This window comes from Pseudopodoces humilis, chromosome 20, assembly GCF_049639895.1.
Source record: "Pseudopodoces humilis isolate 2021_Gansu_Grassland_sample_001 chromosome 20, ASM4963989v1, whole genome shotgun sequence".
Classification (NCBI taxonomy): Eukaryota; Metazoa; Chordata; class Aves; order Passeriformes; family Paridae; genus Pseudopodoces; species Pseudopodoces humilis.
Window position 1 is genome coordinate 5,959,989 of NC_142219.1, and position 16,751 is coordinate 5,976,739.

The 16,751-nt window shown below is 45.6% G+C and overlaps 1 long non-coding RNA gene across 1 annotated transcript; it reads right to left on the minus strand.

Moving 5' to 3' along the window:
* Positions 1-460: 460 nt before the first annotated feature.
* On the minus strand, positions 461-8,902 carry LOC148182749 (uncharacterized). Its single transcript, XR_015774251.1, has 4 exons — positions 8,778-8,902; positions 8,182-8,296; positions 7,415-7,588; positions 461-1,564 (listed from the first exon to the last, which is right to left on the minus strand). It is a non-coding gene; the product is annotated as an uncharacterized LOC148182749 (long non-coding RNA).
* Between the last annotated feature and the right edge of the window lie 7,849 nt (positions 8,903-16,751).

The following is a 16,751-nucleotide window of genomic DNA, read 5'->3' on the forward strand; positions in this document are numbered from 1 at the left end:
AAAATTTTGTGGGATTTGGAAGAGAATATGGATAGCCTTCCACAGGTACAAAGGAACATTAACCAGCCTGGTTTGACTGTGCTCACCATTGCCAAACACGCACTGGGGGATAAGCAGGCTCTTAAGTCTTTTCTCCTCTTCACTTAGGGAGTCTGGTTTGAATTTTTAATTTCCAGTGATCAAGTGCAGATTTTTTTGCTTAAGCAGAACAAATAAAATCCTAATATGAAAACTGCTCAGTTAGTGGAGCCTCCCAGCCAGCAGAGGTGTAGGATTGCTCCTTGCCTGCTGCAGACCAGTTGCCTTACGTGCCCCTACAGTGCTGAGTATTGAGTACAGTAATTACAGCACTTCCTTCCCATCTGGGACTCAGTCCAAAGGCATTTTACCAAGTAACAATGCTTTCTCTATTCACCCTCTTCAGAACAGAATAGCATTGTTTAGTTTAAGTGGGCTTCCAGCCAGAAGAAGGTCAATCATAACAAAGTACTGACATTAAGATAAAGGCTAAAACTATGCTTTATGAAAAGTATCCAACCCTTGACAGTTGGCACTTGAGTGACAAGTCTGCATTGGGGGTGTTTCATGTACTTAGCTTTTATAATTTAGGTAGTGTTTGATTTCACATTTGTGTTTATTTATTGCAAACCACTGAATCACCCTCCAGGTTTTCTCAATTTTCTCTTAAGGAAAATACAATGTTCTATTGCAATTAAGTAAACAAAGTTGGTTTTAACATACACTTTAAAAAAACATTGATTTTTGAGCCTGACAGTGGCTCAGCTTGTTTACAGTTTGCGGTCTCAGGCAATTTCCCTGTGGTTCTCTGCATGGTAATTTTGCAGTAGAAGAGAGCTGACATTGTCTAGTCTCCTTTTTTTGGTGTTGTCTGCAAGGAAAGCTATCTCTAATAAAGCTGTAAGGGTGAGAATATCTATTCAGCTGTCACACCCCTGCAGATTAATGCAGCTTCTTTCATTTCTACTTTTCTTCTTTAAAGCAGCCCCCCCTGACATTTGATCTGAACTACCCCTGGTGTTTCCCCTCTGTGCTTTGATACACACTGCTCTCCTATCAGTTCTCCAACAAGTCTCTGGTATCTGGATAGTATCCTCCAGAGCTCTTGTTTGAAGTTTTGCTGTGTCTTATCTTTCAGTCTCTCCATAACTGAGCATTTTTTGCTCCTTCAGTGTAGGATTAACCTTCTTGGCTAATTTTCCATCCACTCTAATGCAGTGGGTTTTGAATTGAGATCCAGAAGAGGACAAGTTTAAACCCTAGACGAGAGCTGGGGAGGATAATTTTCTCTACAGTTTCTCATTTAACCTTATGCGTGTCACTTGCTTCTGTTCCCATCTATAAAAGAGGACAATCCTTTTATTTATTCTAGCTTTTCTTTAAGGTGACAGGGGTTACACACAGCCCAGCACAGTGGAGCCCCAGGTGATCTGGGGTTTCCAGCTGCCAGTGTAATAAACCAGCACAGAGCACTTGCAGAGCATCCTTCAGTGGTGCTGTGTAGCAGTTTTTCTCTCTGATAAATACTCCTGCAGACACGTGGAGCCTGTGACAAATGAAAAGGTTCAAAACAACTGCTCACCACACTGTCATCTCCCTCCTATTGCCCAAGGGGCTTCTATTAAAAACGAGAATATATTTTTGAAATACGAGGTTCTGTGATCCACAATGTACTGGCAAAATACTTAATACATCTCTCTGTCCAAAATTCCTCCACTGCCTCTCATATAATCCTCATTTAAGTACTCTCTATACACTACACTGTCTATTGTTTTTCCCTCTGCAGCCAGTAAAGGAAGAATTAACACCTCAATATTACAGTCGAAGGCACATTTCAGACCCAGATTGCTAAAAAGTTTAGGGGGAAACTCCTACTGATCTCAACTGCCTTGCACAAGAGCTGCAGCTAAGCAAGAAATCAGAAACAGCTCCCAGGAGTTCCTGGACTGTCACTTCATGGACATCCCTCCTGCCCCCAGGCAGTTCTCTCTTGAAATATTCCAGGGTCTAGTACTCAAGGCAGAGGTGTTAAGGAGAAGGAGGTACTGCTTCTTGTTAAAACAAGACAGGAGAAAATAAACTTCCAGGCACTGAGTCTGTTCAGACCTGTCAGATAAAGACATTTCTGCCAGCTTATCAGAGCTGGGTAAGTGCTGTCAGCTGATTTAACGCAGGATGGTCTGTTTCCCCACAAACCTTACAGCTCTTATATCCTTAAACCACTGTAATTCATTTTGAATAATTTATTCCTCCCCCTTCCTGGAAACCTAGAAATACATTAAAATATTAATTTAAAATATGCATGTTGAGGAAAGGGGGGGAAGAGAGGAGAGGAAGGCGAGCACTGGGGCATCAGGCAGCACTGCAGGGAGGATTGCACTTCTCTGCCCTGCACTGGGGTCTCATCAGCCAAACCATCACCAACAGCCCCTGTTCTGCTGGCCTTCACTGAGCTCTGCTCACTTCCAAGCAGACACAAATCCTCATCTCAGAAACCAGGCTCGGACCAATCCAAAGCCTCCCTGACAGTGTGTGCTAAGCACAGCCCAGAGAAATGAAACCATCCTTCATGTGAGCACGCAGAGCCTTGGGCAGGAGAGCGTTAACGAGGCTGCACTGATGCCTGGGATAACTGCAGCTTGTGGCACACTGTGTGTTGTCTGCTGGCTCCAGTCTCCAAGCTACTTAAACTGGTTTCATTTGTCAGAACTAAAATTAACTCACACAGATTCTCAATGTTATCTTAATTTGCTAAATTCTACAGTTCAACCTAGATTATCCAAACTTCAATTATCCAAAACTCCTTGGTATTCAAAACAGGGTCAAGTCTCTTGACATCCATTAAGTACATTGAAAATTCCCTCAGTTATCAGAGACCTCATTTATATGAACATATTCCATATCCCCAATGGTTTTTATATAATTGGGGCTGAATGTCAGTAAGGTTTTGATTTCAGGATATTTTGACTGATAATTGAAACTTCCAGAGATAGCAATTATTTCACTATATTATTTTTGGCTGCCTTTTTTTTTTTTCCCCCTGTCCTGAGAAATCTGTTTTATTAAATATTGAAATTTTGACTCCTTTTGTTGCCCCACCAAGCACTTCCAGACCTTCAATGCCACCTGAATGCATCACACTGCTCCCTGCAGGAGCTCCTGGAGGCCCTGAGTGAGCTGGGAGTGAAGCACAGGGAAAGAGGGGGTCTTGAGGGGCTCCTGGAGTGCTCCTCCAGTGGCCAGGAGATGGGAGCAGGGGTGGGCTCACATCAATCACAGAATTTACAGTCACACTTGGCTTAGCCTAATGAGCTGACTGAACCTTGAAATGGAAATTTTAGCACAGCACAAGGGACACGGTGAAGGTCTCAAATGCAAGTTTGATAATTGAGCCTCAGGCCCTGCAATATCAGGCCAGTGCCCAGCCAAAGACCACCCTCCTGCACGCTTAACTGGGCTGCTACCCCGTGTGAGCATCTGACTCCTGCATCACATTCTCTGCAAAGTGCTCCATGGGTACCAAAATAATTTTTCTGTAGCCAAATGCAGAGAGAGACCGCCTCTGTTTTCAGCCAGTGAGACAAATTTCATTGAGTATATACAAAAAATGTGTCCAAAGCAAAATTAATATGAAATTCAAATACTTAAAAAATGTGAGGCTTACATAAATATTGCATATCAACTACTGTTACAATTTGTATTCCATAGTTATTTAATTAAAATATGATACATTGCCATCAGTATAGGTAAAACGAAGTGTACATTGTGCACAAAACTCAAATCTTTTAAACACTCCTGTATTGCAAACAATTTGCATAATGCATGAACTGGAGATATTGATGTGGTGAGCAGTCCCTGGCAGGACTCACCCTTGAAAGTGAATTCTGGAGCCACAAGCCGTGAGCAGAGCACGTCCCTCCCCAAAATCCCCCTGCTGCTCACATGTGCTGCCAGCAGGCCTGGAACAGCTCTGCAGAGCTATGGGTGAGCATGGCAGTGCTGGAGAAAGGTTCTGGGCAGGTTTGAGGAGCACCAGCACTTCACCACTTCCTCACCTACACCCCTGGGAAGGAGTGGGGGCTATGGAGCTCCCTGAATGAGAATGGGTGCTCCCACTCAAACTGGCTCATGATTATGTGGGCAGATGTCTTCACAAGTTACCAAACAGAGTTTTTAGGACCCCAAGGCTCTAAACACAGCAGCTGTACAAATGTGAGTGAACAGAGAGGCAGCCTGACACGCAACACAGGATATTTCCAAACATCTCCCACACGGTACAATGCTGTCCTGTAACCACCCAAGGGATTGGGCTGCAGCTCTGGCCATCACACAGAGCTTGAGTCAGCCCACAAGGCCCCACCACAGGAGAAGAGGCTGAGGAGGATGGTGGCACTGCATGGGAGCTATTATGAAACACCTGAATACACTTTATAAACTGTTTATATAAGGGAGTGTAATCAAAAGCACTAACAGATGATTAATGGCTGCACTAATCAAATTTAGCTGAAGCTCCCAGACAGGTCACAAGGCAGAAGATTCAAGAGGTTGCTCATCAATATTCCTTTCCTCCTACCTGCAACACCTGCTCCTGATGCTTAGAGCACACACAGTGCCTTCCCTGTAAACTCCAATAATATCTGTTAATTGGTTATTACTCCTTCCACATGGAACCTTTAGGAATGAGCCTGGGCATTTGGTGAGTGAAAGATTGCCCTGACCACTGGGATGGAACTGTGCTCTGGAACTGCTGAACTGCTTTTTTTATTGCACGCTGTGTGCATGAAAAACATGTTCCACAGCAAACTGAACTGCAGCTCCAAGTACTAATTCAAACACTTAAAACATCCCTTCTGTATAATATTTAACTCACTGCTGCTGTCAGCAGGAGCAACAGTGTTTGATCCAAGAGCTGGTAAGGGAAGGTGTATCTGCATGAAATGAGGTCACTGCACAATGTGACACAATTTGTCACCACCCCTCCCATCCTCGTGCTCAGGATTTTTGCTTATCCTGTACCCAGGCTCAGAAGGGATGGCAAGAGCAGAGCAGCAATTCTGTGCAGTCCATGAACGGTCTGGACTCTCTTTGGGCTCACAGAATTCCTTGATATGAAGTCACTAAGTAATGACAACCACAAAAATGTCCTTGTTAGCAGTGTCCTGGAAAATGAGTATTCTTTTTGTTTACAAAACATTTGGTTAAAAAGGAGTCTTTGTCGAAGCAAAGATCCTCAGCATAGTAAATTTGTTTGCACTGTGGGAGGACAGCTCATCCTTCAGCACAAAAAAAAGAACAAAGTGTAGGGATGAGAAAGGAGGCAATAAAAGTGGAAAATTAACAGCAACAACACTAAAAAGACAAGGAAGGTTGAAAAAGATCTCATGGGAGAGCCAGGTCCAGGAAGCTTTGGGAAGGAGGAAGAAGGACTGACTGTGCTCTTGTAAGAAAAATCAGATCCCTCCCCAACACTGAATCAAACAGCACCAGAAGAGAAAAAACATAAGGTGTCTTGCTTTCTGGGTTTACAATAGAGATCTGAGTTCAGGCATCATCTGCAGATTTGTCTAATTGTTGTCTTTTTATGCTTTAAATAAAACCAAGTGACACTGAGAAATTCTGTAAGGTACATGAAAAGCTTTTTAGGGTTACACTTGCACATTTAGTTCAGAAGTATTTCAGGAGAAGGTTTGTGTTTCGATGTTATCCTGAGAAGTAAGACTGGATCTCTGGGAAGAGGAAATATCAGAAATTAAGTACTTGTGAAGTTCTAGCAATAGGGGACCCAGACATCTCCCTTCACCTTCTACCCAAAGTCACAACTTGCCAAAAAGCAAGTCATATAGGGAACTTTCCAAAATTTCCTCACTTCAGACTACACAAACCAGCCACTACTCAGAGCAGAAAAAGACCTTTTGCATTATTTTCAAGACTTGGTATCAGGAGGGGAATCCCAGTCTGTCCCTGTGAGCTGGCAAACAGCCTTGCACTCAATAAAGAATTGCAGAGGCAGCCCCAGATGTGGTTTGGACACAAATGATGCAGACGGCTGGCAGGGGAGGAAGAGACACTTCCCTGTCCCTTCGGTCAGCCTGCAGCACGCTGGCCTGATAAAGCTGGAATATCTGCCTGGAATTGCCTGCTTTCACAGGCTTTATCAGGCCAGGAGCTGTGCAGCTGCCCCAGCAGGAAGGGAGCAGCTCCCCTCCCGGCCCCAGTGCATGCCTGCAGTAACCACATTAACCACAAAGCATGTTTTTATCTTGTTAAGCCGCTAAGCTCTGAAGTGTTCCGTTTAGTATGGTAATAACAAGGCTGAACGATAAAGCTTTTAGTGAGTAGAGAAATAGCAGCCAAGATCTCCCGTGAAGGGGACATGCAGTTTGTTTTCTTTACACGGATTCTTCTGGACATGCCAGCACAGAAATAAATCAAATTCCATCCTCTAGATAACACCCTGGCTGTGAGACAGACCAACAAAAGCTGGGAACTCAGCAATAAAGAGATGCTGCTAAGTAACTTAGGCCAAGAAGCCAACCTGTCAAACCTGATAAGGAATATCATCTAGATATGAACCAGCCAAGAGAATAAACCACACTATTTAGGTACTCGGCTGTTTTTCAATAAAGCCAATATAATGTCAGCATCTGCAGAAACAGGTTATTTTTTTCCTGTTCTGGTTCTGCGTGAGTAGTTCCCTAATGAAAACAGGAGCAGTAAACACCCACCCAATGTTCCAGCCCCACCCATGAAACAGTCATTCCATCCACCCAAAATGCTCTCCTCATTCAAATTAGGAGACTGGCTAAGGCTCTCTCACTAGCGATTTAAACCTGGAATGGTCATTCAGAGCTTGAATAAGCACAGTGGTGTCTCTGCCCTTGGCCAATCCAGGTCACTCCTCTGACCCTCCTGCCTCCCAGAGAGCCACCTCCAGTTTTCTTTTATCAGGAGCAGGTTGCTCTTCAGGGTTCAGATCTTGCCTACTGCTCTCATCAATGTAAACTGCTTTTCATGTTTTGAGCTCAGGCCTCACTGATTGGAAAGTCCCATTATAGATCAAAGGGGATGTTCATTTGCAACCCAATTTAAAGTAATGGAAAGTTATTCAAGCATCTATAGATGAAAGAGTCCAGCCTTTAATCACTTTGATTGCTATCTCACCCCTCCATTTTCAACTAGGCTGCTTCAACCCACGGCAACTACTCCCAGACAAGTACAGATCAGTGGTTCATTTCTCACCACTGCACATTTGTGCTCTGTGTCTGCTTATGACCATGTCCTGCATTCTCAGAGCAGTTTCTAACAAGTGTAAAAAGGACAATTTTCAGTATTTTTTTTTTGTTTGTTTGGATCACTTGCAACAGAAACTAAGCTGAACAAGTTAAAAAGCACTCACAGAAAACGTAGAGCTCCAAACAGAATGTTCCAGTGGTGAAGCCAGGCTTGGGGATGTCAGCACTGCCTGCCACGCTGGACCAAGAATTTGGCTGCTTTGCAAATCAAGAGGATGAAAACACTCAGAAGGGTCAAGTGCCTTCCTCTTGTTGGTCAAGTGCCACAGGATCTTTAGCTGAAAGCAGAGGGTGGGAGATGGAATGAACAAAAATAGCAGAGAATAAACTAGGATTTAATTTTTATTTTTAAGCAGGATGGGAGACCACGAGTCCCTTCAGCAACCCGTTCCTACTGGCACCCTTGGGGCTGGCTGGAGAGCAGCAGCTGGTGTAGAAGTCACTGAGCTGGGGCAGGATGACAGCTCAGAGCCCCTGTGCTCTCAGGGGCTGCCCTCTGCTAACAGCTCCGCATGGCACTGTGGGTCCCAGGCCACAGACAGTGGGATTAAACCCTGCACAGCCCACTGGGACAGCAGGAGAGGGTCTGAGCTCTGAGAGAACGGACTGAGTGCTTGGAGCAACTGTCTGAGGGGCCTGCAGGGCTGGGCTCTGCGAGGGGAGCCCTCATCCAAACACAGATATCCAGACACAAATCCCCAGACACAAATCCCCAAACAGCAGAGGAGCAGGCAGGCTCCATCCTGCTGCATGCCAGCTGGCTGAGGAAATGAATCCCCTCCACCTTTAACAAGCACAGGGTCAGACTGATTCCCCACTTCCTCCTTCCCCCTGAAAAAGTGAAACTAGAAAAATAAGGAAAACCACTGACCAAACCACTGCAGCAATCCCCTGCTGCAGCAGCTCTAAGCCACTTGTTTCTCATGCTGGGAGCTAAGCAGGAACACGGCAGCTCTTCGCAGACCACCACATGAAGACTTCTGCAGCTGCACCAATGAGCAGATTTTCAGGTGTCTCAGATCCTTCTTCACACTCACTACTGCTCTGTTCAAACTTCACCAGCTGGGCTGCTTTCCTGCTCACCCTGATTTCCCAGCACTCTGCTTCCACACTCATGGACTCTGGTGCACAGGAAAACACCTGGTGACCAAATTCTGGATCCTGGTCTCTTCCCTGATTCCCTGCTCCTGACATTTCTAGTAATTCTATCAATAAACTTTGCATATATCTTCAAAACTTCACTCCCACAAATATTTTTGTTTCTATTCCCTTCCTATTTTTCAGCATCCACTTATCTCCACATCACATATTTATTCTTACTGACCTGTTCCCTCGCCCCCTTTCTTCTCATTCTGAGCATATGCTGCCCTGCCTGAGGCTGGATTTTAAAGAGCTGTGAGTTGCAGCTCCCCCGTGTTACCCACTAACAGCACCCCGTGCTGATGCAGAGGAGTTTATTGGTATCACCTCGAGAGCAGCTGACAGCAGATGACAGACTGCAGAAGGCACTGGGCAGGTCACCAGCACGGTTCCAGCCCCTGTGGACACCTGCCCACTTAGGCTGGGAGAGTTCCCAGAGCAAGAGAATGCTCATCAGCTCCAGAACACAGCAACAGGCACTCCTGTCTCCCTCCCCTCTTCATTAATGACAGCTGGAAGCTTTCTACAAATCAGCAAAGGGGCTGAGGCAATGGCCACTAAGAACCTCTCCATTACCTGATGTGGTTTGGATAAAAATCATCCTGAAATAATAATCAGAAAGTGAATAAAGCCCCTGGGTATGTTACAAATTCTTGGGCAAATAGTAACTTTGCAAACAGGCTCTACAAGAACACTTTTGTGCCCTCAACTTAGGAGGCAAGCATTCATTTCCATAGTATTTTATCTCCTGTTTAAGTTCACCAGAGTGCCTACCCCAGCAATGTCTGCTGGGCATTCCTCTCACAGTGGAAACCTTGCCCAAACCAAGCACACAGCTAAACCTCGGGGGGCTGCACGGCACTGTGGAGTCAACAGAAGAGAGGAGCAGAAATGAAGATCTTGGGTTTAAGATTTGACTAACTGAATAAGATTATTAAAAAAGTGAATGGTAAGCAGGGGAGGCAAGCAATTTTCCCTAGCCTGCCCCATCCTGCCATTAACATTTAAATTAAAATTATGAGTTACTGAAATAGCCATGGTCAAGGGCTCTGTATCCTCCCCTGTAGTAAGTACCGTGATGCACTGTCATGTGCAAACAGCTCCTTCATGAGACACCAAAAGGCTCTTAATAATGGATATTATACTTCTGCAATGATCACAGTGGAAAGCACCCAAAATTACCAGCTTTCCTTGCAGAATAATTTGTTATTTTAATGCTGTCAACCTGCAGAAATAGATTTATTGTTATTAATAATAGTGATTTGCCACATTTTGCTAGTTAAATTACAGTGCTGTATAGTTAGTTCCACAATAAAGGACTGGAAGTGTGCCAGGAGATTGCTCATAGCTCAGAGTAACAGCAGTTGGCACTGTTCCCATTAAGGCATTAAAATTTGAGTCAGAAACATAACAGATGCAAAACAAAACATGAGGTCGCTCGCGGGGATTATATAAAAACAATTAAAACAAATTAATTACCAGTTATGTTAGTGTTTCTCGGCGTACACGTAGAATGATTACAAATCCATGCAGAGGTCTTTTAAAGACCATAAAAGTCAATAAGGATCCCTGAGGGACCATGAGGGAACTTTTGGTTTCCAGCGTAGCAGTGGGTTTAGAGATGAGCTACAGGGAGGCACAGGCTGTGGGACAGGCCCAGGAGCAGCAGCAGCTCCTGCAGGCTCCCGAGGAAATCCAGCTACAAGGGTTCCTTGTACAAAAAAATCCCTGTCCTTTGGTGCTGCAGGTGGCAGAGGGGCTCAGGGGGGGTGTGAGCTCTTTAGAGCAGCCCTGCCAAAGCTGAACTGGGGCCAGTGAGATAAACTGGAGCCAAGGGGATGCTCAAGAGCTCACAGCAGGACAGACTTCTCATAAATTAGGAGTTTCTTGGAAGAAACATCAATTTTCTCCCTATCTTCCCCCAAGCAAGCCTGAAGGTTTCTGGTCCTTGCTGAAAATTCACTGAAAAGCCTCTATAGGGAACCCCTGTGAGGAATCTAACCATAACTAGATTTCTTTGAAGCATCAGGACTTTCTGGGAACAAACATACAGTGGCTGCAGCTTTCACCCATAGCAAAGTTTCCAGAACTGAAAAAAAACCTCCTCGGGCAGCATACAAGGTGTTACCTTTCTGTTTAATTGTTGTTTCTAATTTTATGTTACCAGGGAAAAGAAAAACTGCATTGGTATTTTAGCATCTGACTAATGGTGTGAAAACATTATCTTCCTATTGCTCTCCAAGGGGTAATTTAGTTCTTTGGAAAGAAATAGGTATGGAATAATCACACCAAGGCTGCTTATTGTGCATGTATAATACCTAATAATAAAGAAATTGAGTTCAGCCTCACCACAGACCTCTCCTGCTGTCCCTCATGTGTGCACATCCAAACCATCGTTTCTCTTATTAGTTCTTGTTAAGCATCATTTAAGTGCTTGATGCAGCACAGGAGAGTTCCCAGTCCCTGCCCTGAGGAGCACAGCTCTATCTGTTTTTAAGAGCTGTAACAGCAGGCATCAAGCATTCAGGTAAGCACTGAACCTGGGAGGTGGTCCAGACACCACTTGGAATTGCTTGAGGGGGAAAATAACCTGATTTCTTTCCTGTAATTCACATATTTGAATCAACCCATAGAAACCATTTCTTTAACAGTTTTAATTTGCACAAATACTGGCAAGGAAGGAGGAAAAGAGGAAAAGTACATTTCTGTGACACACAGACCTCCAGAAGAGGACAGACGGGTCAGCAAACATTCTCCACCACCGTTTGGTGGAAAGACATCCTTTCCCCAGGTCACAGTCCCAGTGCAAACCAAGCAGCAAGGCAAGGCCATAGTGAGTTAGGAAAGAGGAAAGATATGATATCACCTCCTATGGCCCTTGCCCAAGAAACACCCACATTCCCAAGCCAAAAACAGGGCAAGCTGGCTGCCAGGAGCAGCCCAGCCAAGTGCTTACTTCTCAAGCAATAAGGAATTTGCAGATTTTAACTCCACCCTCTTAAAAAGCAGAGTGAAACAGTAAATATTGATGGGTATCACCAGATGTCACTGTTGTACAAAGTCATCTGAGATGCACGTGGAAGACTTGAAAAGACACCTCAAACTTTGCAGTCTCCCACCCTCTGGCCTTTCCTCACCCCAGCAGCCCAAGGAAAGGTTCTGCACGGGGAGCAGCAGCTCCAGCTTGCTCCCTGGGTGGGTTTAAAGCCACTTTAAAGCAGAGGCTGTGGTTTGGGGAAGGAACCACAGTGCACCACAACAGCTTTTGTTTCAGGTCTGGTATGTTTATATTAAGCTTTATTTTTTTGCTGTGTTCCAATACCGTTCTTTCTGATGGAAAGCTGAATTGCAGGCTGCAGCCACTGTTATCAGCTAGCAAAGAGATAACAATAATTAATACTTGGTAACATTGAGCCTGGAATGTCTTTTGCATGATGCTGCCTTATTAGTTTCAGCAGGGATTCTCTGAGATAATCAAACCCAGGATTTTAAAGTTCATTTGCTTCAAGCCTCATTCATACAGATTTTGATGTACTTTTAAGATGGCTATGAAATGAGTGCTTGCCTTCCAGTAACATTGTTCCCTATCTGCAAGATTTCTACCAGAAGACAACAGTAGCTAGATGAGCTTAGGTTTAAACAAGATACACACAGAGCAGTGTCCTTTCAAAAGCAAATCTTCCAAGGAAATAATTTCAGCTAAAAAAATAAACACTACTGGCACTGCATCAGAAGCATAGCAAAATAACGTTGATCTGCTAAAGAAATATGCTTAATGTTAATGTAAAACCAGAACAGATCTGTGCTTAAAATCTGTGTGTTTTTATTCTGCAAGTCACATTTAGAAACAAAAAGAAGACAAAACATACAAGCACGAGGCCCTTCAGCCCAAGCAGGCTGCTGCTGGTTCATTGTTTATCATCTGCTATTCCCAAGGTGACAAGTGATACCTGGATGCTGCTTGTGTAGTAATCCAGAACAAATTAGGTGTAATAGTATTTCATGAAGTACATTGTAAAAATAAAACACGCTGATTGAAAAATTCACTTCTCCACACTCGGGGCTGGTGGTGGCTCAGTGGTTCCCTGCCCTCCTGGCATGGCCACATGGACATGGAGCCAGCAAAAAAGGGACAGAATTGTGCTGGACTGATACCTCTGGTACTCAGCAACTGCAGCATGAGCCATCCCCTCTCCTCGTGGCTGTTTATACCTTAAGCTATTTTACTCTACTCCTCACTTCAAAAACACAGAGCAATTTTTTATTACTCATCAGCTTCCAGTTTGGCTCAGCTACACAAGCCTCCATCCCCGTATAAAGCTGCCTTAAGCGCAAGGAACAAAGGAAAAATAAGGACCAGAAATGCATCAGCTTGAAGGGAGATACTCATGGGATACTACAGGGATTTGTCTGGAGCCTAATACAATTTAAATTATTTTTATTAATGTGCTAAAAGTAGAGCACAGAGCAAATGCCACATGAATTAAGTTCAAATCATTCCAGAATGGAAAGTGTTGCAAAGAGAAATCGAAGAAAAATAGCAGGCCTGGTGAAGTTCACAAAACATTAGCATGAAGTAGCAAAATGATATTCCAGCCAAAAAAATGCAGAGCTAATGCATACTGTGGAGGCTGGAGGAATAAATCTCACGTGCAGCAGTGTGAGGAAAAGGAAGATGCTGGTGAGGCACAGTAAGGGGAGCGCTCTGAGCTGGCACAAGCCCGTATTCTCCAAGGGCCAGCACAGTACCACTGCTCAGCTCTCTCCTTCCTCCCACCACCCCCAGCTTTTCCATGCCTCATACTGAGGGACACGAAGGCAGTGCAGACTTTTAATGAGATGGCGTGAGGCAAAGAGCTTTGGGAGAAAGACTCCTTGTTTCAGGACAGAAACCAAGCACAGGCTACCCGAGGTCAGGCAGCAGCAGCCCACACTGGGCTGTAATTGCCTGCTGCAGGATTTCTGACATTTTTGTCTAATACAGCTGGTAGCACAGTGGGAGACAAAATATCATACTATGATCCAGTCCATGAGTAGACTTAATCTCTCATGCTCTCTCCCCCTGCCATCCTTCAGCAGTATTTTCTAATAAAGCAGAAGCACTTCTGCTTCCATTAGTAACAGCTCCAAATTTAAAAAAAGAAACAAACTGCTTATTTTTGAAAGTCTGAAGCCACAGCTTAGTAATGCCAGAGCAGGGTCACCTACAGGAGTTATCCCAAGGTCAACCAGGCAAGCCAGGGCCAACTCAGCAAAGCAACCCAGATCTAAACCCCAGCCCCACCTGCCTGAGCTCCCCCTGCAAGCGCACAGATTTTCCTCTCAGAAGAGGCCACTCAATTCCAGTACAGATGAACAGCACCAGTTTGAACAATTGTGACCCACGAGGCACAGAAGAGCTGCAGACTCCAGCTGCATGGGAGGGACCCTGCTGACAAAGGGTGCTACAGAGCTGGAGCTGCCCCTTGTCCTGCCCTGTGGCCTTAACCCTCGCAGAAGGTTTGGGAGAGCAATTGCAGCCTGTCAGAGCTGGAGGCTGGAGCTGCTCCAGGCTCCTCAGCCACGGTTTTCTGGCTAACACTGCACCCAAAACAGCCCCGACAAAGGAAATCCCAACCTCGTTGTTCCTACAAGGCACTGGGGACAGCTTGGCTCCAGGACAGCGCAGCCAAGTGCTGGAGCACCGGCACTGGATAAACGCTGTCACCAAGCCAACAGCAGAGTCATCTGGGGCCAAAGAAAAGAGCAAATATTTGTAATCAGAGCTGCTGCAAACTTACTGGTTCCTTGCTAAGCCCTAAGAAAAACAAGGAGATGAAAAGTTGGCTTCTGCTCTTTTAAGTAGGCACTGGAAATGCCTTGGCTCAGAGCAGAGCGATGGTGTTTACACAGCCTCCCCATCGCCTCCCGCCTGCACTCACCCCTAAGCTGCTTCTGGTGACAAGCAGCAGGGAATGGGATCTCTGTCCATGAAAATGGATGATGTCAGGGTTAATTAATCCGACCTGAGGTGACACAGCCAGAAGCAGCCACTCCATGGGCTGGTAGGGAGAAGCTATGTATAGTTCTGTGACACGATGAGACAGATCAATCATGGGGCAAAGGAAATACAAAGACACTAGGATTTAACAGCAAATTCTGCTCAGTGATCCCAGCTGAAACAGGGCACAAAACACAACACAACCACAGTGTAATAGGTGTTTTCAGGATGTGGCATTTACTGGTAGCAGTTTGCACCTAGAATGAAGGGACTGTTAGAGGATTTGTGCATCTTCAACAGGGAAATTTCCTTCTCAGTCTGGAGGTCACAGCTGTGCAAAACACCCAGAAGCTTTGCTTCCCCAGGGTATGGGAACATTGTGCTCAGTTCAAGCTGCAGACTTTGTCTCCCCCTGATTTCTCTTGCAAATCTGTCTGAGCCCAGAATGCAAAGCAGAATTCAGTCAAATATCCAAGCAAAGCCACACAGCCGTGAATCTCATGTGGTTCTTGACAGGAAGCGATAAATCCATCTAGGGCTGCCTCCAAAGGTTTCCCAAACCTTCAGGTGACTTTTCAGCTATTTATATATGGGATTCTAAATGCAGGACACAGCAGAGCTGACTCCTTCAGTGTGCTGGGCTTGCTCTTGAGCCATTTTCAGAGCCAATGGGGAAAAGCAAAAATCCTCCTCACTCTCTCTTCCTTCTCACCAACTACCTGAACATAAATCCAGCTCACTGACCAGTGCCTTCAGGAGGCAGTTTCAGAACTCTTTGATGCAGTTGGACAGAAGCCTTGTTTTGGTTGCAGGTTGTTGCTGCTCCCTGGGAAGAAAGAGGCAGCTCTGAACAGCGTTTGATGGGTGGTTGTGGTGCTGGCATGGGCAGCTCCTGGAGGGAGCCCATCACATCAAGGGCCAGCAACCTTAAATTCAGGCAAACCTCACCAAGGAAACATTTGTCCTTGTTGCTGGTTCCCTGCTCCAATCAAGGAATGGATCCCAATACCCCAAACTGCAGCTGAGATGGACAAGTAAGGCACTGCCTACAGGCACTGGTGGAGGGGCCAGGCTGCAGGTGGGCTGGTGCTGCTCCACAGCCTACGCTGGGCAGAGTGGATAGTGATAAACGCTCCCTCTCAGCCTTCAAACACATTAATCCATAAATATTGATAGCCCTGAAGTGCTCTGTTTATCCAAAAAACAGGTGAAATCTTGGCAGGAGCTAAGTACCTTCCTGGAAATGGCTCAGGTTTATGTGCATCCCCAGCCTGGGGAGAAGAAACGTGTGGTGCAGTGCAGCACTGGGTACCCAGAGACTGCCACCTGCTCCAGCAAAGCCAAAGCCAGCAGCTAATTTGTGTTACAACGGAAGCAGAGCCGTGGGATGAGGGATTTTCTTGCCTTAGATGAGGGACAAGAAGGAAAATTATATAAGGAAAAAAATTACATTCAACAACGCGCTGCTTCTGAAGACTCAAGTGACTGAACACGGCAGGTGCAGCAGGGATTTCTCAATGACAAACATGTGCAGGCAGAGTGTGTGTTTATCCTGTACATACACTGAGAAAAATATAGCCCCCCGTCAGTACCACGCCTGAGCACACCGCCTGACAGCTGGGTATTATTTATGGCAGCTTTTCCAAATAGGTAGACATTTACAAATCAAAATAACTGTCATCTATGTTGTCTGAATGCAATTTTTGGTGTGTTCTATCCTCTGCTTTCCCCTACCTACTGTATTATTAACAGCCCTTGGCCTCTCCCTGTCAATCTCTGTTTCCCCGTGGATGTTTTTGCTGCAGCCACGGCCCCCAGACCAAAGCCCCTTGCCCAGCAGATGGCACTCAGAGGCTCCTGGAAACCCACAGGCTCCCAGAAATCCCTGCCCTCCCAGAAAATGGGGGATAATTGAGATTTTCTTTCTGCCTGACACCATCTCGGGGATGCTGAGCCTGAGAGCAGCCCAGGGCTATCCAAGAAAAGCTGAGGTTGCAGCTCCCCCTTGTCAGAAGGGATCTTGGGTGGGCGAGGTGCAGCTACCCCAAGCCCTCCTTGGAGCCCAGCCTGAGCTGTGGGATGGTGTCTGGCTGCAAGGAAGGGTCAGTTCTGTACTTTCCTTCAAAAGCTCCGAGGTAACCAAGAGAGGACGTGTTACAGCCGCTGCATTGAGGGATGCAGAACAGTCCAGCTTGTGACCACTTAAGGACCCTTCTTCCCTCTGGGATGCCTTCCCTGCAAAGCCAGGCACGGGGCAGATTGTGCTACAGACTCGGGAAATGCCTGCAGAGAACATGCCCCAGGAGCAGGATTTGGCCAGC